The sequence below is a fragment of the Chrysemys picta genome, chromosome 3 (assembly GCF_011386835.1).
Source record: "Chrysemys picta bellii isolate R12L10 chromosome 3, ASM1138683v2, whole genome shotgun sequence".
In the NCBI taxonomy this organism is placed as follows: Eukaryota; Metazoa; Chordata; order Testudines; family Emydidae; genus Chrysemys; species Chrysemys picta.
In genome coordinates this window covers 31,197,033-31,219,851 of record NC_088793.1, presented here as the reverse complement: position 1 = coordinate 31,219,851, position 22,819 = coordinate 31,197,033, and the positions used below count along the sequence as shown (strand labels likewise).

The following is a 22,819-nucleotide window of genomic DNA, read 5'->3' as shown; positions in this document are numbered from 1 at the left end:
ACTCCTTCCTCATCGAACTGTCCCTGGATTTGGCCATAAAAGGCAGTTTTATTATAAGTCCACAAAGCAGGTTGCATTGTAGTTACTTTTTTAGTGATTACACTTGCTCTCATCAGGCATCTGTGGCCTGGGATACATGAGTGTTTAAAAGTGAATTAAGATCAGATCGTATTAAAAACAAATGTGGATTGCTGGCTGTAGCAATGCCCAAAATGATGCCGAGGCCTTTGATTAAATCTTCGTAGAAAACATCTCCCCAGAGGCACCATTGGAACATACATATAGGGCCTTTCATTTTTGGCTTTTCCCCAAAACCTCTGAAAAATACCTGGGTATTGAAAAATCCAGTATTCAGAATTTTCTGATGTCTACCTGGATTTTGTACATGCTCAAACTCCCCAGACCCAGCTTCCCCCCTTGCAGACTCTCCAGTGGATGGCTCACCTCCCCTGAACAGGGAAGCATAACTGCCTCCTGGTGGCTGCTGCAGCTGTGCAGAGGGAGAGTGAGATGGGATGGGAACCTGCTGAGATCACAAACCGCTGCAGTGACAGGCCACAGGGAGGGCAAGGCCATACACCATGTGTACTGGTCCCCTACTGACCCCACCATTCAGTGTAGTTCTAGAGCATTTATGTGCCCCCCCATCCAGGCACCCCCTTCTCCTCCCCTTTTGAGGGCCAGGCACCTCCTTCCTACCATCCACTTCCTCCTGGCCCTCTCTCTCTCCAACCTCATGTCCCCTGCCATTGTATCAGGCACCTTCTCTCCCCATCATGCACCCGCCCATCCCATTCCCCTGAGAGCCCGTGAGTAGCTGGGTTGAGACAGATCTAAGACTGCAGGAGAACGAGCCTTAGAAAAGAACTTTGAAAAAAATTGCTGAGTCTTTGCTACTACAGACTTTTGGAATTCACACTGACACCCCTTATGTCAAGCATAAGTGTGCAAGGCACCAGCAGTAAACTGCTTTTGATTTTTAAAAAGAAGCTTTATTTTTGTAATGGGGATTAGAGACAATGGTTTCACAAACAAATTCTTATTTTCTCTGTCTGTTGCTTTTTGTCTGTCTTCTCATCCCCCAATATTAACCCTGACATTGACTAAAAAAGTGAAGTTACTTTTTGCACTGATTTTTCACCCGTTTTGTTTAATTTTTAAAATAAACACTGATAAATTCCTGAGAAATTTTAGGGAAAAAATAAAAACTGGCAATTCAGGATCGTACATGGGTATCTGATTCCCATTTCCCTCTGCATTTTCAACACCTTTATCCCCCACATCTTCCTCCCTGCATTATAGCTAGTGCCTAGTAGATTCAAAAAACAATTTTTGTCTGGCTGCATTTCAGCTGCAGGTTGATAGACGATTTATTGATATTCCTACAATTTACATCAATATTTGTCACTGTGATATGTGAGAGAAAGGGGTTGGCGGGGGAGAGGGAAAGAGATTTTCACCATTTTAAACATGGTGAAGAAACCTCACCTCAGAGCCTATGGTCAATTGTCTTCCTCATGATGGTCTTTTGCACTGAAAATGTGTTGGCTAGAACATGGCTCCTGGTATCCAGCTTTACTGCTGTGGCATATTTGCAAACAGCATCTTTGTAAAAACTAGTATGAAAGCCATCAAATAACTAAGCAATGCAGTGCAAGGCTCAACTCTTGTGCTGTGCCTCCTGATAGGTGCAGCACAGAAGGGGCAGGGCAGGGCAAAGAAAGGTGGCCCCATGACATTTTGCAACTCCTGTCCCAGATTCTGGGTTACTTCAGAGGCAAAACATCCCTTGGTATAATTTAGAGTAGCCCTTGATAGTGTTTTACTTTATGGCAACCTCTGCAGGATTGCCTGTTAGTTGTGCAGCAGCCCAGAATCTCTGTAGTATTCTGAGTTAGGGCACACCCCTTCCCAACCCCAGTTATTCTACTCCTGGCCCCAGCCCCACCCCTACCATAGCCATATACCAGCATTTGCAAGGAAGGCAACACGGTCTAGAGCAGTGTTTCTCAACCTTTTTGATTCCAAGGACTGGCTTGCTGCCTTCCTAAACTGTGTCAGGGAGATCTCAGGAACTGGCGCTGGTCCACAGACTGGTCATTGAGAAACACTAGTCTAGAGTATGGGATTGAAACCGGGATCTAGTTCTAGCTTTATTGTTGGTGATCAAATCGGTTCACCTTCCTGTGCCTCAGTTTTCTCATCTGTAACATGGGGATAATGATACTGACTGCCTTTGTAAAGCACAATGAGATCTATAATGAGAAGCGCTATGTAAGAGGCAGGTATCCTTACTAGAATGGCTTAAGTTGATCTTGCACTGCTTTTGTGCTAGGGGAATTCTCCCAGATTTACCCTTGTATGCCAGTACTTTGTGCTTCTCCAGTAACACAGGGGAGCCATAAATCTGGCTGAAATAGCCCATCAACTAATGTTTTGGTTTCTTTCTATTGCTGAAGTGAATTCCAGGACTCTGTCTTTCTCTTCATTGGACTATGGATATTATACATTCTGATTCTGTAATTCAGCAGGTGCCACAGCTCACATGTTATTGCAGGAAAAGTTTGATTTTACTGTAATTTCTGGTTTGAGATTTACTATAATAAATTAACAATACATACAGTACTGTAACAACAAATAATGCGCTAAAACAAGATTGACAGAGTTGTCACAATAGTGAGCAATTACTGAGACAGCTCAAGAGAATGAATGGATGTTCTAGTTGCAATTGCACTTGTGGCTGAGGTGCACTGAATCAATTATGTGGAACATGAATCTGTGGCATCAGTTTTTTGAGCCCTGCTGTCTGAAATTTGGGAACATGGTTGTCAGAAAGAAAATGAGAATCTAAAACCTGTGGAACATATGGTTTCATTTTATACTTTACAGTGAAAGAAAAAAAAAATACATGCTCTGTAGCCAAATCCATTTTTAGCAACAAAACATATTATGGGTAAATATATTGTTTTATTTATTCCATTTAGCCCGAACAAGATACTGTTCTGTATTCAGTTTGCTGCTGTACTTTCATGTACTCTACTTTCTAAGTCTTTGCTCGCATGATTCATTGTTGCCTCACGCAGTCTGACGGCCCGGTACTGCAAGGCACTGTGTGGTTCCCAAGAGTTCAGAGAAAACGGAGGGGCCTCCGTGCATTTCAGGCAGCCTCTTACAAGACTGGGACCCTGGTGTTTCATTTATCTGTTTGGTTCTGTATTTCAGTAGGCTGCATGAGTACACTTTAGTGAATGCTTACTGTACTGTACAGAAGTTAGGTAGTATCCCTTGAAATTGTTGGGAGCTCTCTCGTAGGCCCCCCGTCTATTATTGAAGAAGCAACCAGACCCTGTCAAGAGCTGGTCAGGAATTTTTCCAACACAAAACTTTTTTTGGGGTCAGAAAATGCTGATTCTTTGAAACCAGAACTTTGTGCAGAAGCTTGCCAGTTTTAACTAAGCTTTCATTGAGAAGTATTTTCTCACTAGAGAGATGCCCCCACTTCAGAGGTTAGGACAGTCATCTGACCTTCGGAAGACCCAGGTTGAAGTCGCTGCTCTGAATCAGGCAAAACAGGACCTTGAACCCGGGTCTCCCCTGTGCCAGATGAGTACGTTGAGTATTTGACTGTTTGAGGGTGGATTTCAGGCCCTCACTTTCTCAAAATTGAATTCATGTTTCCTGGTCAACCCTAATCCTAACAGTGTATATACATAGCTAAACCTTTTATATTGGTATATAGTTAGTAAATATGGTCATTTGGAATCCAACTCTGGCTATGTGTTTTCCTCATTCTTAATATAATGTAAAGAGCAAAGACTGAATATTCATGTTACACCCTTATGAGAAAATATGACCATCCTGGCTTTATTCAGAGTGTCTACACAAAGCCTATGCACCATGCACCACTACTGTCCCTTTTAAGACTGTTTGTGGATTTACATGGTGCATAATCCTACTGGCTATTCTGGGGTGGGTCCCTCTCACTCTCTAGTTATACACAAATTTCAAACACTCTTAATATAATGCACAGTAAACCTGTGGAGCTCCTTGCCAGAGGATATTGTGAAGGTGAAGACTATAACAGGGATAAAAATACTAGAAAAGTTCATGGAGGATAGGTCCAACAATAGCTATTAGCGAGAATGGGCAGGGATGGTGTCCCTAGCCTCTGATTGCCAAAAGCTGGGAATGGGTGACAGGGAATGGATCACTTGATGATTATCTGTTCAGTTAATTTCCTCTGAAGCACCTGCCATTGGCCACTCTTGGAAGACAGGATACAGGGCTAGATGGACCTTTGATCTGACCCAGTATGGCCATTCTTATGTTCTCATATGCATACCAATGAGGCAAAAGAAATCTTGGATTTTTTTGTAGGATGGAAAACCTGTTTTCTGCACAGCTTGGTACATTCTGGCAGCACTAGCCCTGTGCTTCTGTGGTTTGATTGGATCAGTCCAGTTCCTACATAGATTTATGTTTATCTATACACAACAAGCTACCATATATATTCTGTCTGAAAGATTATAGTGACATTTTCAAAGATGCCTCGGAAGGTTAGCCACGCAACTCCCATTGAAATGAATGCGGATTGTTTGTATTTGACCATCTCAACTATTAATTTTTGAGTAAGAATACACGGTTTCCAAGAAGAGCACTGTGTATGTCTCTTTTGTTACAGGCTGTTGCCACTCTAAGATCAAACAGGCCGCTACATCTGCAAACAGTCATCAAATGTAAGTGTACAGTAACTGGAAAACTAAGACCTCATAGTTTTGTAGCTACATGCACCACACACTATATATAGGAGAGCTGGAGAAAGTACAGAATTCACTCAAAACAAAATACAATTAAGAACTGGAAATCTCCTCAAAGCACAATGCTTTTGCTGAAAGCAAAACCAAAATCACTTAGTTATCACCTTATCTTCTAGGTGCTTACAAATGGTCAACATGGATTTGTCAAAAACAAATCATGTCAAACCAACCTAATGTCTCTATTTGACAGGGTAACAATCTTGTGGATGGGGGACAGAAGTAAACGTGTTATATCTTGATTTTAGTAACACTTTTGATACTGTCTCACATAACCTTCTCATAAACAAACTAGGTATATACAGCCTAGATGAACCTACTATAAGGTGGGTGTGCAACTGGTTGGAAAACCATATTCAGAGAATAGTTATCAGTGGTTCACAGTCAAACCGGAAGGGAATATCGAGAAAGGTCATGCAGGAATCTGTTCTGGGTCTGGTTCTGTTGCATATCATAAATTATTTGGATAATGGCATAGAAAGTACATTTATACAGTTTGCAGTTATACCAAGCTGGGAGGGGTTGCAAGCACTTTGCAGCACAGGATTAGAATTGAAAGTGGTCTTGACAAATTGGAAAATAGTCTGAAACAAATAGGATAAAATTCAACAATGACAAATGAAAAGTACTGAACTTAGGAAGAAATAATCAATGGAACAAATACAAAATGGGAATTGACTGCCTAGGAAGGAGTACTGCAGAAGAAGATCTGGGGGTTATAGTGAATCACAATATGACTCAACAATGAAATACTGTTCCAAAAAAAAAAAAAAAAGCCCACAACACATATTCTGGGTTGTGACCGGGATTCTGAGTCACCTGTTGACTCCATATGCTGTCACTCAAATCTCCACCAAGATGGGTTAATTGGGACATAAATAGGGGATAATTAATAAGTAGGGCCACAGCTGAAGGGTCAACTATTATTATTCTACAAGTTCCCTGGGCAATTTATTCCAGTGCTTAACTACCCTGACAGAGTTAGGAAGTTTTTCCTACTGTCCAAGCTACACTACCCTTGCTGCAATTTAAGCCCATTGCTTCTAGTCCAATCTGAAGGGGAAATCCTTGATCAGAGGTTTCCCACTGGGAAATACATAACCATCAGAGTGACCTGGATTGTTGCTTTGAGCTATTCATTAACATTGTTTACACAGGAGGGAAAGAAAAAGATCTTTAAAAGCTTTCCTCCTCTTTTCTCAATTTTTAAATGTTTCCCTTCTTGTAGTTAGAGGGCACTGTTTTCCTTCAAAGCTCTTAATCAGCTAGTAAATTATGTTATAAAGGTAACACAATCATGCTGTCTGCTCTACTGTATCACCGGATTGATTGGACATGAAACATATACCTATCAAAAAGGGGAAATCAAATAGGCTGGTAAGTGTGCTGCCAAGGCAGAAGATTTAGGTTTTGTAGCAACCTGTGGACACCCACTTCCTGAGCTGAGAAGCAGGACATTGTTAGGCAAACAGCACATCATCAAAATCATCTAGAACTGGTGAAAAACATTTTTTTTAATTGTGAAAAATATTTTTTTTGATGGAAAATGGCTTTTTGACAACACTTCTGTGTGTGTTGGAAACATTTTGGGTTTCCATCAAAAACTAGAATTTGTCAGTTTTTTTGCAGTTAAAAACAAAACTCTCCTCCCAATCACATTTCCCATCCAGCTCTTCAACCGTCACCACTACACATCTGCTGCAGAATGCTCACAGGCCCTGACTCTTCTGACTTACATCGTTGTAACTACATTGACTTTAGCTGAGAAGCAGGCTCCGTTTTTAAAACCGATTCTTAAGAATGAGAATCGAACCCTGTAGAGAGTCAATTTTCCATGCCAAGAGATGACATATTGAGAACAGTTCCTTCATTGACATTGGATAGATGTGAGTAATAAGCAAACATTTAGGGATAAATTGTCACTTTTATCTACATTGAGATGTACTGTATGGTCTTTAGGTCTTCTATTTTATAAATGGACAAACTGTGACAAAGAAAAGTTTTAACTTATTCAAAAGCACTGAAGTGAATTAATTTTGAAACTAGGATGAAGAGCCAAGACTCCTAGATTCCCTTCTTGTCTCTGCCAGTGATTCTATGATATTGGGCAAATTAGATTATTTTTTTCTGTTTTGCCTTATTCATCTATAAAATAATTTCTTTACCAATTCCCTCTAGTGTAAGGTAATTGGTATTTGTACATTTCTTTGGGATTCTGGCATGGAAGGTGTTTATATAAATGCATAGTAATATTTCTGTAATCTTTTCCTTTTTTGTTTATGCAATATCTTAATATCTTCTGTCTTGCTAACATAAGACGCTTCCATATTTTTTTATATATCTATCTATCACACACACATATTGCGGCAAAGTAATCTATACTTATACATAGACATTATTAATAATAGTAACAATACCTAGCTCTTAGATAGTGGTTTTCATCAATAGATTTCAAATATTTTACAAAGTCTCATTAGCCTTATTTTACCTATGGGGAAACTGAGGCAGAGTGATTCAGCGACTTGCCCAAGGTACCCAGTAGGCCATTAGCTAAACCAGGAACATAACTCGGGTCTGAGTCCCAGTCCATTGCTCTGCTAGGCCATGCTGCCTCTTGGGGTACAATAAAAGACCTGTGACATGAGTGCAGCTGGCCTAGGTCATCTGGTTTGGGCTGTGGGATTATAATATTGCAGTAATGAGATTTTTGGTTGGGGTGAATCCTGGGCTCTGTGATCTAGCAGGAGTCTGTAATCCCAGGAGGGGGTTGGGTCTCCAGCCCTAGCCCCACAACCCTGCGTCAGCTTACCCATGCTTTGAGACTCAATGCCACAGGTTTTTTATTGCAGTGTAGACATCCCTTTTGTTATTCCCTGAATAATTAATGTTGGGTTAGGATAAAAACCATTCACAAAGCTACCTCACTGTCCTCCTTAGAATTCGCTTTTCTTGTGATATCTACAAAAAAGTAACAATCTGGGGTGCTGATCCCACTGTCTATCAGACCAACCAATTGGGGGGAGGGATAGCTCAGTGGTTTGAGCATTGGCCTACTAAACCCAGGGTTGAGAGCTCAGTCTTTGAGGGGGCCATTTAGGGATCTGGGACAAAAATTTGTCTGGGGATTAGTCCTGCTTTGAGCAGAGGGTTGGACTAGATGACCTCCTGAGGTCCCTTCCAACCCTGGTATTCTATGATACTGGAAAACGATTTAAACATTTTAACAAGATTCCCTTGCTCCCTCTTTTTTAAAAGATACCCAGGAAGAGGCGGGGGCAGGGTGGGACAGAGATTTGGAGAAAGAGGTGGATTGGGGGCAGGGCCTGGGGCAGAGCACGGGGGAGTCGAGCACCCATTGGGAACACAAGAAGTTGGTGCCTCTGATCTGTGGTCAGATACAATCACTGAGTCAGAACTTCAGCTATGTACACCAGAATAGCTCTGACTCCAATTAAGTTGGCCTGACTGACACCAGTTGAGGATCCAGACAACCAGTCCATTTTTTAAAACTTCATTATAGATTTTACTCTTGGAAGAACAGTATGCAATGGAGTGGACTTTGCTAAAAAGAGCCATAAGGTCCATTGCCTTACTACATGTGTTTTTTCTGAACCAGTCAGAAAGTGCCCTTCTACCTTTGTACTTCATCAGAATAATGTAGTAAAATAAACTAGTGGCAGCCTGCAACCTAGTCTCCTTGGCAATAAAATAGAATAGGATAGTTGGAGAACTCAAGGAAGAGAAAGATTACAAAGGCTGGGATTAGGGATTAAATTTAGCCACCTGGTCATCTGTTCCTTTATTTATTTATTTTTGTTAGGGAGGAAACTCAGCAAGGCTCTACCTCTATCCTGGGTCAGGAGTGGATTTCTCTCAACATTAGCTTTTTGTACATACACCACGACAAAGCCTGACCTTTCCCTCCCCCCCCTTAAAAACAAAACAAAAAACACAACCAAAACATTTCTCATAGCTCTCATTTGATCTCACTTCTCAGTTGCATGAGCAGAAATCTCAAGCCACGCAAGCCAGACAGTCAACCCACTTGTATAAATAATGCACCTGCTTCTTCAAGAGAAATACCTGGGACCAACGAAGAGGTTTTGATTATAAAGCCATGAGTTACTCTGGGCTGTAAGTTAGAGTATGTGCTTGAAACACTTTGCTTTTGCTGGAAGTGAATGTTGTCAAGGACAGGTCTCCTGAATAATGCCTCTTATCTGGGGATCAGGCGGCACTCGTGCAGTCCCTTTGCCTGCTGAAAAGAGGAGTCAGATGAATTTTTGACTTATATAAAATATACCAAAATAGATTCTATATTCAGCATAACAACAAAGTTCCTACTGGACTACAAGGGTAGAGTCTTCTGTAGTATTCTTGTGTATTGAATGGAGATTATAAGAATCAATACATGTACTGTATAGCTGAGCTTAATTCCATTAAAATCATGAGGCAATGTATAGTACTTCTGAGTGAAGAGTCAGGTATTCTTTGCAAGCCTTTGTATCATTGTTTGATTCATATTATCTTAGGCAACACTTACCTTCCCATTGATTTACTCAGGAAGATACTCAGATTTAGGGGAAGGCTAGATGAATGTGCATCATATGCTAGCACAGATCAAGATTCGTGTTCCTTTACTCACCTTGAATAATGCCTTGTTCCATAAGAATCTCCATTGACTTTTTGTGGAATAAGGTGCTGCTCATCTCAACTATCATCAATATCCTATTAATATAATCATTTGTTGTGCCTAATTAGATACTCTATCTTTATATTCTTCCTGTTAAACTGAGATCAGAATTTGTCTCGGTTTCTCACAGAAGTGAGAGATGCTCAGCCCTCTGACCTGATCCAGCAAAGCATGTAAACACGTGCTTTACTTTAAGCATGTGAATACTCACTCACATACTTAAGTTAAGAGGAAGGTGGTCCATTAGTTACAGCACTAGCCTCGGACTTCGGCAACCCAGTCAGCTCCCTGCTTTGACAGACTTCCTGTGGGACCTTGAGCAAGTTACTTAGCCTTTCTATGCCTCAGTTCCACATTGGTATATGGGGAATCTGTTGTGAGATAAATACATTAATTGTGAGGCAATCAGAAGTCAAAAACCAGAAGTTATGTAAGAAATTCCAATCCTACTTAGTGACTGCTGACTCTGTTAGACTGACTGCTGCATGTGTATCTGATCTGTATAAGACCCCAATCCTGCAAACAGTTGAACATGTAACTTTACATACTTGAGTAGTGCCACTGGAGTCAGAGACAACTTTGATACAAGTATTTATTCCTGTGATTATCTGTATGTAGCAGTGGCGCTTAAACAGAAAAACAAATGAGCTTAGATACAAAGCTCCAAGCAACCAGATGGGGGATTTCTCATCACACAGAGGTGCAGCTTGTTTACTTTTTAAACTTCAGGAGTATGTTGTAGCAGATATAAAGGCACTGTAATTTTGCACCAAAATTGTATTACTCTGATTGCACTATTCATATAATTCTCATAAATAACAGTGTCTGTTACCATTCCATATTAAAAAACGGTTCGTCTGTACACCATTAGCTGGCATGTTACAGTCAGGCACGTGTTTGCTCATAATGTTAACTTACCTACAGCAGATAAATGATACAGATCACACATTTGTTGGATGTGCTCATTTATTGAGCCATAGGAAGTGCCATTTGAATTTGCCATATTTGAATTAGAGGTGAGGTTAAAGGGAAACTAGGTCAAACACACTCATACAGAAAAGCAAATTCAAGTACAGCAGGTAAAAAAAAAAGCCAATTCAGCAAACACTGAAATATTATGCACATTTGTGTCCATTTCCCTAAACTGTTAGTTTCAAAAACAAACCACAAGAATTCTGAAAAATTAAAATGTTTTGACATTTTCTTTCAAAAGATTTTTGAAATGGATTTTTGTTTGAAATGACTGCATTTCAAAATTTCCTCTTGTTTAGAAAAATGCATAAAATGGTTGAAATTTAAACAAAATATTTCAGTTTAATCAAAATAGAACTTTTGTTTGAGCCACATTTGTTTTTCAATGTTTTGTTTCACTAAAACATTGTTTTTGATCGGAGCACAATTTTTAAACTTTTTAAAGTTGACAATGAACTAAAATATCCATTCTTCAATCCACCCTACTTCCAAGCAACCTATATTAGTCTCAATGATTTCCAAATTTTTGTTTTGAAATAATATGAAAAAACAGGAAATAGAACAGTGTGTGTAAGGCATGACTAGAGTTCAGTTCTGCAAGATGCGGAGAATGTTAATACATGTTCTTTGTTCCAATTTCTGTGACTGAGAAAATTCACAGCACAGAAATAAGGATTAATGTTGAATTTATCTGTTCTGTAATTGAACATTAATCCTTATTTCTGCACTGTGAAAGGAATATTTTAATTTGCATCCTAATTTTTCTCATATACTTACAGGTTATTTTCAGAGTGGTGTTGTAATCATGTTGGTCCCACAATATTAGAGCGATAAGGTGGTTGAGGCAGTATCTTTTATTGGACCAACTTCTGTTTGTCTCTTTCACCAACACAAGTTGGTCCAATAAAAGATATTTTCTGACCCACCTTGTTTCTCAGAATATTTTCAAGGTAGAGATCCAAATAGAACAGCATGTGTAACTAAGTATATAAATGAACAGCTCAAGTAACTTGTCTAAATCTCTTAAGCATGCAAGCGCATGTGTCTAGTTGCAGCGTTTTCCTTTTAAATAGGAAATGTTTGTTGGATTAGTTGACATTACTACTTGCAGCTGCTGTCTCAGGAAATTATGCTCATTCTTAACTCCTGATAGCAGTCTCTCAATACTATTCATCTGTTCCTCTCAACATGAGAGTCCCCATTCTTATTTTAGACGTGTCCACAATGGCAGTTGGTGCCATCACACCAAAGTAATTTCTGTGAAAAAGAAGAACTCTTCATATTATAAAGCTCATATTTGTTAGAAATAATGATGACACTTTTACCTAATTTTTTTTTTAAAGGTATCAGTAAGCTTGACACTTTTTAGCACAACAAAATCTCCTGTCTCTTATAGGCCTGGTCTTCAGTAAAATACTCTACACCTATTTTGCATATTCACTATAGACTCAAATCCGTTTTTGTCTATGCCTCTCTGGCTAACTCTTTGAGGCAGGGACTATCATTTTCTATATGTTTGTACACCACATCTCTCAACGGTCCCCCACCAAATTGGTCAATGTTATTATTAAACAGAACTAATCCTTGTGTACCTCAGGGACCTGAGTGTACACATCTGGTAATGTGTATACAAATTAGATGAGCATTTGTGAAGGTGACTGCAAGAGACTGCTTCTAAACTTAAGCCCTGATCCTACAAACGCTTATACATGTGTTTAACATTACATATGTGAGTAGTCAACTTCAATCAGAACACTCATGTACAATTAAGCACCTCTGTAAGCATTTGCAGGAACAGAACCTCACTGAAAATCAGGCCATGATTAGCGGATGAATTTAGATACAGGTCAAGTTTGGTTTGCTTCCAGTGCCTATTGCAAGCTCCAGAGGGACAGAGTTAAGGTTTTGTGAGGATGTGGACTGAATTAAGTTTAATACCTTTGAGGTCCATTGTACAAAATGCAATTGTTTATGGGTTATTGTGGAACTTCTCTAGGAGACATGACTAATACAGTCTCTGGGAGATATTAGAAACTACAAAGGATTTCTGGGGACAATACATGTGAACTGAATTTCCTAGGATATACTTGGGGGTGAGAAGAATGCAAATGACCCACCTTGAATCCATCCTTTTAAAGGTGCACTTTGAGCAGAGAGACCCATTGTCTGGCTGATTACTTATTCATGGTCTCTTCCAAGAGCCAAACTGCATAAATGAGCAACTCTCTTACTCATGAGTGTTCTTGTTTGGAGCAGAGGGCATGATGAACTTGAGACCATAGAAAAACCTAGGTGGCAGTTGAAGGACTACCCCTGCCAGAGCCCATGTTGCAGTTGGGGTGATCTCTAGTAAGCTTAACAACCTGCCTGTACAGTCTTTTATTGTTTTTAAATGGGTTTTCTCTGTATTGCTTTTACCTTAGAAATAACATGTGCTTGGTTAGAAAGGACTGTATGGTAACTTCTACCTGTGGCAATTACACTATGTACTGTTTCTGAAGAGAAGGTAAAAGAAGTCTGCTTAAGCAGCCTGTCTTTTGCTGAGGATTTCACAGTATAGTCAAGGGACTGTGCAGTTGGAAATACCCCAGTCAGAAGGGAGAGAGATGAGTATCTCCACCCAACAAAGGCAACAGTGGGGGTGCCAGAAGAGTAGAGTGGTATCCTTGCTGGATCATAGAGGGGTAAGGTCATCTAGGAACAGTTGCCCTGAACTGTAACGTATAGTTACTTAAGTTTTGTTTTTCCTGGTTTTCAAAGGTTTCGAGATTTGCTACCTTTCATGTTCCGAGAGAGCATGAGGATGGGCTTGGAAATCTGAACTCTGCATTTACCAAGTTTTCAGGTAGTGATTATGAATTATGTGAAAGTAAAGAATAATAGTTCTTGATTAGAAGGAAACAGACTTTGGAATATCAGTTTGCTATATTTATAGGTTAGATGGAACATTTTTGGTGTAAAATCTCTTTAGTGTCTATCAATGCTGTTCCAGAATCAGTAGGTATGTGTTGCCATTAAACACTGCAAGGCTCTCCTTCTAAAGTGTAATTGCTAGTCCCTATTACGACTGTTTGAATCAAACTAGAGTTTTGTCTTTGTCCAGTAAACTCGGTACATCTTGTTTATATTCATTATAGATGAATTCTGCCTTTGTTCCAAAGGAGCACTGCAGTTGCCCATTCCTAAGGAATGAGGTTGCATATGAAATTCAAACTCAGGTAATCGTTCCAGGCAGCACAAACAGTAGCTGCTACCACTGCCATCTTATGCTGCTCTTGTCAACTGTTACTTCAATACTTTCTCAAGCACTGACAATTTTTTTTTTAATCTGCAGCTGTGCTGTAACTGCTCAGCTGGTGCTAACCTGGGTAGCTCTGTTGAAGACAGAGGAACTATGCCAATTTACTTCAATGAGGATTTGGCCTCAGATATTTGTTATTTGCTATGTTCTAGAGCAAAATACATACATATTGGTGGGTGAATGCAGTGCACAAACTATGCAAATCCATCTCTTCCTTTCTTCTTCTATGTACACACAAACATACATATGAATGTCAATTGCTTGTAAAGTATGCAATTGGTCTTTCCTGCATTTGTGAAAGATGAGAGAATTTCAGCCAATCAGTAGGCCAGCATAAATGTATTGTCCCCAGGGTTGGTGATTTTGTCTAACAGAACTTGTATTATTTTAGTAGCTCGCAGTGATCCTTTCTTGATCCATCTGGACTTTTGGTTCATTTGTTCCAGATCTAGCCTGTTCATTCCTCTGCGCTCATTGTCTGGTCTGTTCTTTCTGTTGGAGGAGACCAGTTACAATCTAGGATTAATCCTTTTTGTGGCGATGGTCTAGGATTGATAAATTCTTGCTAGCTGGCTAGTTCCTCTTCCTTTTGTTCCCCCAATACCCTTCTGACCTTAGCTCTGGCTTCTTCATGACAAATAATAGCTTATCCTACCTATAGCAACATTTGCTAGCTAGCCTGTTGCTTGCACTGGTTCAGTTATAAGCAGTGTAACCCATTCAGCTCATTCCGACCCCGCTTACATCAGCAATACTGCATTTCTATGGAACTGTACTCCAGAATCTAAGCTTTCATTTTAAAAATAAGTGTCTTGACATCATAGTTACAAAGAAAACCTTCAAAATGTGAGGAGAATGTAACCAATGTAGTAATATATGCATGAGCCCGCACGCAGCCCATACCTGTAGCTCTGACAGAAGTGTGAATTCATCTCAGTGGAGCATTAACTCCTAAGCCTAATGATGACAATTGAAAGGGCAGCATTGTTAATGGTCATAATTCTCATTTTAGCAGAAGTGTCAAGCTACTATTCTCTATTGTTATATGAAGTGGCCAATATTGGTATATGGGAGGGAGGCAGCTGTAACTGAAGGATACCTCTGTTAGGGATTAAGAAATTCAAGCCCCATTTTCCCCAAATTTTTTAACACCACTGTCCCTGTCCAAGAGCCAGATCCAATGTACACTGATTTCAGTGAAAAGATTCCCATTGATTTCAATGGCCATTGGATAGGGCCCCAAAAGAGAGACCGGGGTGGGTGGGTGAGGAAGGGGAAGGTGCAAATGCGTTTCCTTCCCAGAAGCAAAAGACTCATTTGCCTGGGTGCCAAAATCACCTCCCACACCTTCTGAAAGTTTCCATGATTCAGCTGTCAAAAACTCCTCCCCATGACAGCTTTTATGATGCAAGCATTCACTGTCAGTACAAAAGATTACAGCTCACTGAAAGTTTAGGGACAATGGGAAAAAGTGAACTTAATATAAAAACAAATGATACAGGGATACTACACTGACTGTGTTGGACTGGCCAATGGGGAGGGTATAGTCCAGGGTTCCTGCTGCATAATTCCAGGTTCCTAGCACATAATTTAGGTCTAATGTGCCACACAGGCCCTGGGGCTTTGTTCATATTTTGCTGTAACTTGTGGTAAAACTGCAAGCTTGACTGTATATACATTATAGCCCCGAAGACAGATATGCAGATCCATAGCTGGTGTAAACTGATGCAACTCCAGTGACTTCAGAGCTATGTCATTTACACCAGCTGAGGACCTGGCCTATAACCTTTTGTATTTAGTTTCCTCTCTCATAGGGGTAATGAGGCTTAATTAAGGTTGATAAAATAAATAAATAGGTAGTGATTTAAAACATGGAAGTATGTGGAGGCTAAAAAACCTTTTCATCTGAATCAGAAGTCATTGTGTTTAGCCAGTCTATACCACGGTATAAGCTCACTAGTGTTATTGGATCCATCTTTCCCTTCTCCCTGCTATCACTGTTTAAAACCACCTTGTTGCATCTTGCCTTTAGGCTTCAAGCTCTGGGGACCATCTTTTACTTTTTTGTGTACAGTGTCTAGCACGGTGTGGCCTTGATCTGTTTTGGGAACCTCAAGGCTCTATTTTAATACAAATGATGCTTTTGAGAACCTCATATGAAAGGAGCTATAGAGGTGTAAAGTATTATTATTGTGCTTTTGAAGCTTTTTGTATGTGTTTGTTTTGCATGTAGAGGTTCCCTTCTGGTCCCAAGTGCAAAATAGGGATGTGACTTCAGCCATGCCTTAAGAGAGTCACTCTTTTAGCACTCATGATTATTTACTAAGTGCCTGATGGCTCTGGTAATTTGTGTTCTTACAGGTCTAAATTAACTTAATGGTATCAACTAACTGAGGGTCAAAACTTTGGCCCCAGAAGTCACTTGGATCACTCCTGTGTGAACAAAAGCCGCAGGAGATGTCTAGTCATAGCATTTTTGAAACAGGATCGGGGGATAACAGCACTTCATAGAAAGTATAGCACTTAAGTGTTATTAGGGCATTTTTATATTATTTGTACATTTTTAAACAATATTGGAGACAGGAAGATTTTCAGCAATTTCACTTTCTTCTGCTTTAAGATTGATTTACTGAAGAACCGATGGGTCTAAGATTTAGGAGAAAAATTGTGCTGGGGCTGCAGCTATTGCTTTACCTGAAAATGCAATGTCAGTTTAATTCTTTCTGAAGCTTCAAGGGACCTCAACTGTAAAAACCGGAGTCTCCTGAGAGCATTAGGAGGGTAGACAGTGAGGAAGCTGCAAGGCAGTAGCTGCTGTTCTGGGATTCTCAGAAGTAGAGATCCAGGTGTTATTAAAATGAGCTGCTGGCAGAATTGCAGAATCACTAGCTAAGAAGAATGGATTCATCGTTGCCTAGAGGGATGTTAGGAACTCAAAGGAGATTCTCTCCAACAGGGTCCATTTATCTCACAAAGGGCTGCAGTTTTGAATGACTGTGGTTGAATTCTGACTTCCTCTCGGTTTCGGTTATTAGTTATCACTGATTTGACTGCCAGCTCCATTCTCTCTCACTCTCCCTTATTTGTTTTGTAGGGAACTGTCAGAATTATAGCCCTTGATTCTTTAGAAATGCTGGATAGCATCAGCCTATTTTTCCATTAAAATTCCTCTCATCTCTATAAACCTCTCTCTAGTCACAGAGAACGTCTCTGCCATGCACGAACAATACCCCTTATTATTGTCCGGCTGTTACTAGTCCCTGTCTGACTGAGAATGTGACCAGTTCTAACAGTGCTATATACCTACACCCATGGTAAACACCATTAAAAATCATTCCATGCCGGATCCTGACAAACTCTTAAATGACACCTTACCTTTTTGTACCACCTATAATGGTAGTAATTTCTAGCACAGATTATAGTATTTGGGTAACTACAACCCACAGTATCTGTACCGACTCCATAGTCATCCACAAAGGCCCTTGCTCCTGCACAATGTGGCAACCGGCCTCTGCAATAGATGGGGCATCACAAACAAATCACTTAATACATACACCTTTGGCTCCAGTAGAGTAGAGAAGTTTGATAAAAGAACAAATTTACCCTGAGTACTAAGGAACCGTCAAACTGAATCCAAGCCTCTAGGGAATTCATTTGCTTTAACCAACAAGGTAAGTTCTAGATGATGCAGCCAGTGCAAAATCTCTCTGCACCAATGAAATTTGGAGTCCAGTGTCATTATCAGCATCAACCACACCAAAACATAAGATAGCAGCTGACCCTGGTAACAAATGTTACATTCCAGAACAAAAAGCATTTGCTGCGGTTTCCCAGTTACACTAAAGCAAAGCTCGCTTTTCTCAGATTACAGCATGCTCAAATCGGTTATCTGTTTAAGGTACTTATATGGCCCCGCATCATTATAGTACCAAGCACCTCACAATCTTCAATGTATTTATCCTCAACATGCCCATGAAGTAGGGCAGTGCTATTAACTGAAGCCCCTAAGTGAATTGCCCAAGGTCACACACAGGAAGTCTGACTGAGCAGGGAACTGAAGCCACATCTCCCACGAACAGACCAGTGCTCTAACCTCTGGATCATCCTTCCTCTCTATGACAGGTTTCAGAGTAGCATCCTTCCTCTCTATGTACACATGAAAGGATATTTTCAAATATAGCCATTGGGAAACTGGCAGCAAGCCTGTGAGAGCTCCTGTTTGGGGCCGAGCCTCCTCATTTCCTGTTGATTTCAGTCCCCACTCTGAGAGGTGCTGAGTATCTGACTTCACTGAGAGTGGCAGATACTCAGCAGGTGTTTGACACTTCTCAGGAGAAAGCCCAAAGGCAGGAAGTGACCGTTTTCAGTGCCACTGAGAAGAGTGTAGAAGCCAGTGGCTTACTAACTGCTAGACTTTATTGGAGGAAAAATAATTAAAAATAACCTAAATTTACTTATTTTTTTCACATTGCATTTTAAGACTAAGCGTACAGATTAATTTGCATTTATGGTGGCTTGTTCCAGCTGCCCTTGAAGGCAATGGGAGTTTTCCCATTAACTTCAGTGTGCATAAGATCAGGCCTTTAGACAATGTAGGCCTGATTCAAAACCCAATGGAGTCAATAGGGGTCTTTTTATTGACTTCAATAGGCTTTGGCTGTTTTTCTTAAAAAATAAAATAAAATAAATCACTTATCTGTTTGATCACATTCAGACCAACATGGATTTAGGTACATTTTCTAGATTGCTATCCCTCTCACTGGGCACAAGTTGGCACCTTTGCTGGAAGTTTCAGCATTGAAGCACAGACTTGAGTGAACATGGAGACTTTGTCTTGCTCTTTAAAATTGGTCCCTTCAGGTGGTGAAGCTTTTGCTGCTGTCTATGATTTAACTTTGTTACAGCTAAATAGAGGACTTCACTCTCTAACGCTGTCAATCCAGCACTGTTAATGACTGATCCAGTGGAGTCAATTGAAGGGCTCCCATTGATTAAAGTGGGCACTGAATCTGGCTCTAGGCTCTAGTCCAGCAAAGCACTTACTTAACGTAAAGCAAGTGGGTAGTGTCAGTGAAGTCAGTGGGACTACCCATGTGCTTAAAGTTAAACACATTTTAAGTGCATTGCTGGAGAGGCGCCTTAATGAACACCAAATTCAGTCAAATTATTTAAACTAGCTACTGTTTGGTGCTATACAAGACACAAAGATGCAGTACTTGCTACAAAGAGCTTATCTAAATAACTGATGAAATGTTGTTAGTTCTGACCCTTTCTCTACTACAGTAGTAATTGCTTCCTTTCTTCTGTATTAAGAAGATTGACAGCTTGTCACTTAAACAAGAATCTCAAGGACACAATTGAGCAGGTGATGCGGAATGCTCAGGAGACATGTATACCAAATGCCAGTTTTTTAAAAATAGGACAAATCTGGCCCTCAAGTTACACCAGGCAACCACAATGACTTCCCTTGTGTTGCCCAAGGGTAATAGAGAGCTGAGTTTGTGCCATTTCCTTATAGCACTTGTCCCCCCGCCAAAAAAATGTGCTAGAGATAATGACTCATGCATTATTACTGACGTATATCATATGATTTGAATATTTATTCAAAATAACTGTTCTGTGCTAGAGGTTTCCCTATGCTCAGGATTCCCTAGCTTATTCCAAAGTCCGAATAGTCTTAAGCCCTTTTTACACTGTTTTTAGCATAGCTTTAATAAACATGACCCCCTAGTTTTGGATTAAAATGATTTAATTGGGGAAGCATGTTGTTGGTGGCTATTCTAATTTAGAGTGCTTGCACTCTTCAGGGCTCTCTGCAGCTGACTGCACTGACGTCATCGCTAGTGATATTGACACATTCTTTTGTGTGGTGTGAATGAAGAACTAAATTGATCCCAGTGGGGACTATGTTCACAATGAATAGAAGTCTGCCACTCTACCAGCTATAGACAGCATTAGATGTCTGTTAGCATAGTACTTGGTTTGACGCCCAAGTCAGTCAGAACAATGATTTAAGTTGTTTCATGTTACTCCCAGAAAACTGTGATTTTGGCTACAGTAATTACATGCAATTTAATAATAGACAATAATTAAATGATAGAGACTATGAATAAGAGCATTTAATCTATAGAGCTCAAAGCACTTTGCAAAGAAGGGCAAGCTTTATTCTCATTTTATAGATTGGGGGGGAAGCAGAAGGTCCTCAGGGTCAAGGAGCTAGGGGCAGAGCTGGGAATAAAAATCAGGGACTAGATCCTCAACTCGGGTGGAGGTGAAGAAGAGAGGATAATCATCGGTCTGTTGAAATCAATCATGCTAAACTGATTTACACCAGCTGAGGATCTGGCCTCAGGTTTCCTGAGCTCTAGTTATTATAGAAATACTGTTCCTTATGCATTGAAAGTATGTTCAGAATTTCCAGTGTTGTTGTTGTTTTAAACAAAGAAAGATACATTGAGATCTCAATTTTTAAAATCTACTTATGGTACTCACATAGCTTCCATTGCTGTCACATCTGAGCACTTCACAATCTTTAATGCATTTATACTCACAACACCCTGTGAGGTAAGGAAGCACTATTATTCCCTTTCATGGGGGGTGGGTGGGGGAGACAGAAAGGTTAAGGATGGAATCTACAAAAGGTACTTAGATGTCTAAACCACAGACCTAGGCACCGAGATCTTGGGTGTAGGTTCTTAAGTCACACAAGTGGCTCCATTACGACAATTCCCTAAGCACCTATGTTTCTGCCTCTGATCATGTGCACTGGTGCCTCACTCTAGGTTTCTGAGCACCTATCTCACCTAAATCCTAGAGCCATTCACAAACCAGAGAAGATGGGAGTTTGTCCACCTAAGCCGCGTGTAGGGCCCAATCTGGTAGGCATGCTAAGAACCCTACTAGACCGGATCCTACTCAAATTCTGGCTGGAGATGGTGGTGGTCACCTTTTAGCACAGTGGTTAGAATACTTTCCTGGGATGTGGGGTACCCAGGTTCAATTGTCCCCTCTCTGCCCCAGGGGGAGAAGAGAAAGTGGATGGGAGGGAGAGGAAGAATTTGAATGCCTCTCAGGAGCAGTGATCTAACCACTGAACTATGGGATATTCTGATGTGAGGCTCCCTCAATCTCTCCTGTTGGAACTGCTCCACTGTGGGTAAATAACAAGAGAGTAATTAGAACAAGGGGATTAGGGCTAGAGTCTCCCATCTCTGTCACAGGGCATGGTCCCTCATACTGGAGTTCTCTTTGCAAGGAGTCCTCACACACTCTTATGTAAGGTTTCAGAGTAGCAGCCATGTTAGTCTGTATCCACAAAAAGAACAGGAGTACTTGTGGCACCTTAGAGACTAAATAAATTTGTTAGTCTCTAAGGTGCCACAAGTACTCCTACTCTTATGTAAGTTCACCACAGTGTACTTTATTTACACTGTCTTGTACTGCATCCCATCCCATCACCATAAAGCTTTTCCCCAAGCCTCAACATACCCCTTGGCACAAGGGGAAAGAGCTCTTACCTAGCTGAGATCCTGAGTTTCTTTGCCCTTCCTTCCAGCCTTCCTCTCACCCTTCCTGTCTCCTATTTAATAGTCCCTAGTTGATGAGATGAATCTCCTCCTTAACTGGTTAATCATCCAGTCCTAATCATTTATCTCCCCCAATTTGTCCCATGCAGGGACATTTACAAAGTGTACAGAGTGGTGAATCAGCCTCAGGTTAATTCTGTCACAACCTCCCAGGTGGGTGCTCTAACCACTGGATTAGAGAGTCAGCCTCACTCTCTCTTTCTTCCCCTTTCCCATGACTATTTAAGCATTTATCCACAGAGGCACAGTCATTAGACTGCCTCCTGCTCTGTCTGTTTTGTGCGGAGCAAGGCAGGTACCCAACTCATTCCCACAAGAAACTGCTTAGGTGCTTAAGCTGCCTGACTCTAGGAGATGGGTTCCCATTTGTGGATCACTAAGCAGAGACAGGTGTCTATGTCTGGGCTGCAGGGAAGTGCCTATCTCTAAGAGAGGAGCAGGGCTTAGCACACACCCTCTCATCTGTATCTCCCGTTAGCTAGCTTAGGCATTTCCCTGCCTAGCACGTTGGCTTTTCTGGATTGTATTCTTAAATGCCCATTTCTCCCCATTCATTGTATAGAGAGCCTGGGCACCTAACTCAGTTTTGTGGACATCAGTGTTGTTCCTCTAATTTTCTAGGCCCCTAAAAGTTAGGAGCTGTGATGCTCAGCATTGGAATGCCTAAGTCCCTTCATGGTTCCTACTCCAAGTGACCAGACCAAAATCACATAGGAAGGGAGTTGAATGCAGGTCCCCCAAGTGGCCTAACAACTGAACCATCTTTTCTCACTTAAAATGGTACAACTGATATTTAGTAACTGTCTGACAGGATACTGACAAGGGCAGTCAGGACCAAGGGTCATAGCAGGGTCAGACCTGAGACTGAGCAACAGAGGAGTTTGTAGCCAAGTCCCAGGCTGGGGTTGATACCAGGGATCAGAGTCAGGTTCAGGGTCTGGGTCAGGAGGTGAGGTCCAAATAAAGCTGAGGTCAAAGCCAGGAGTTCAAGAGCATGAATGATCATGGCAGCAACAGGAGATCTACATTGTTGCCTAGGTACTTCCTGGAATGCCTCTTGGGTTTATACAGGGCGAGGAGCCAATCAGGAACCATGAGGCTGCTTTCAGACCCCTTAATGCGGGACTTCCCAGGGTCTGTGTCCATAGCAGGCTGTAGTTAGTGGAGCACGAGCTGGTTACAGCTGCTGCTGGGTGGTAGCATGAAGTGTTTGCTGCTTGGCAGCTCTGCAGGCCTAAATTTGAGGCCCATTTGGCCTTATGCTGTGTCTGTGCTGAATTTTTTTTTCTACTATAATGATGCCAGGCATCTGTCTGATAAGTCATCTACAACTTTGCCCCCCTCAGTTCTCACGTAATTGTCTATTTCTCACCAACTTCATTTATTCTACAGTCTTTGGGGAGTTTGCAGATGCTGTGAATGCTTCCTCCTAGCAGATCTCCACCTGTGCTAG

At 40.9% G+C, this 22,819-nt stretch overlaps 1 long non-coding RNA gene across 1 annotated transcript; it reads right to left on the bottom strand.

Moving 5' to 3' along the window:
* Positions 1 to 8,562: 8,562 nt before the first annotated feature.
* Positions 8,563 to 21,329, bottom strand: LOC135982026 (uncharacterized). Its single transcript, XR_010599223.1, has 3 exons — positions 21,298 to 21,329; positions 9,727 to 9,878; positions 8,563 to 9,072 (listed from the first exon to the last, which is right to left on the bottom strand). It is a non-coding gene; the product is annotated as an uncharacterized LOC135982026 (long non-coding RNA).
* Positions 21,330 to 22,819: the final 1,490 nt, after the last annotated feature.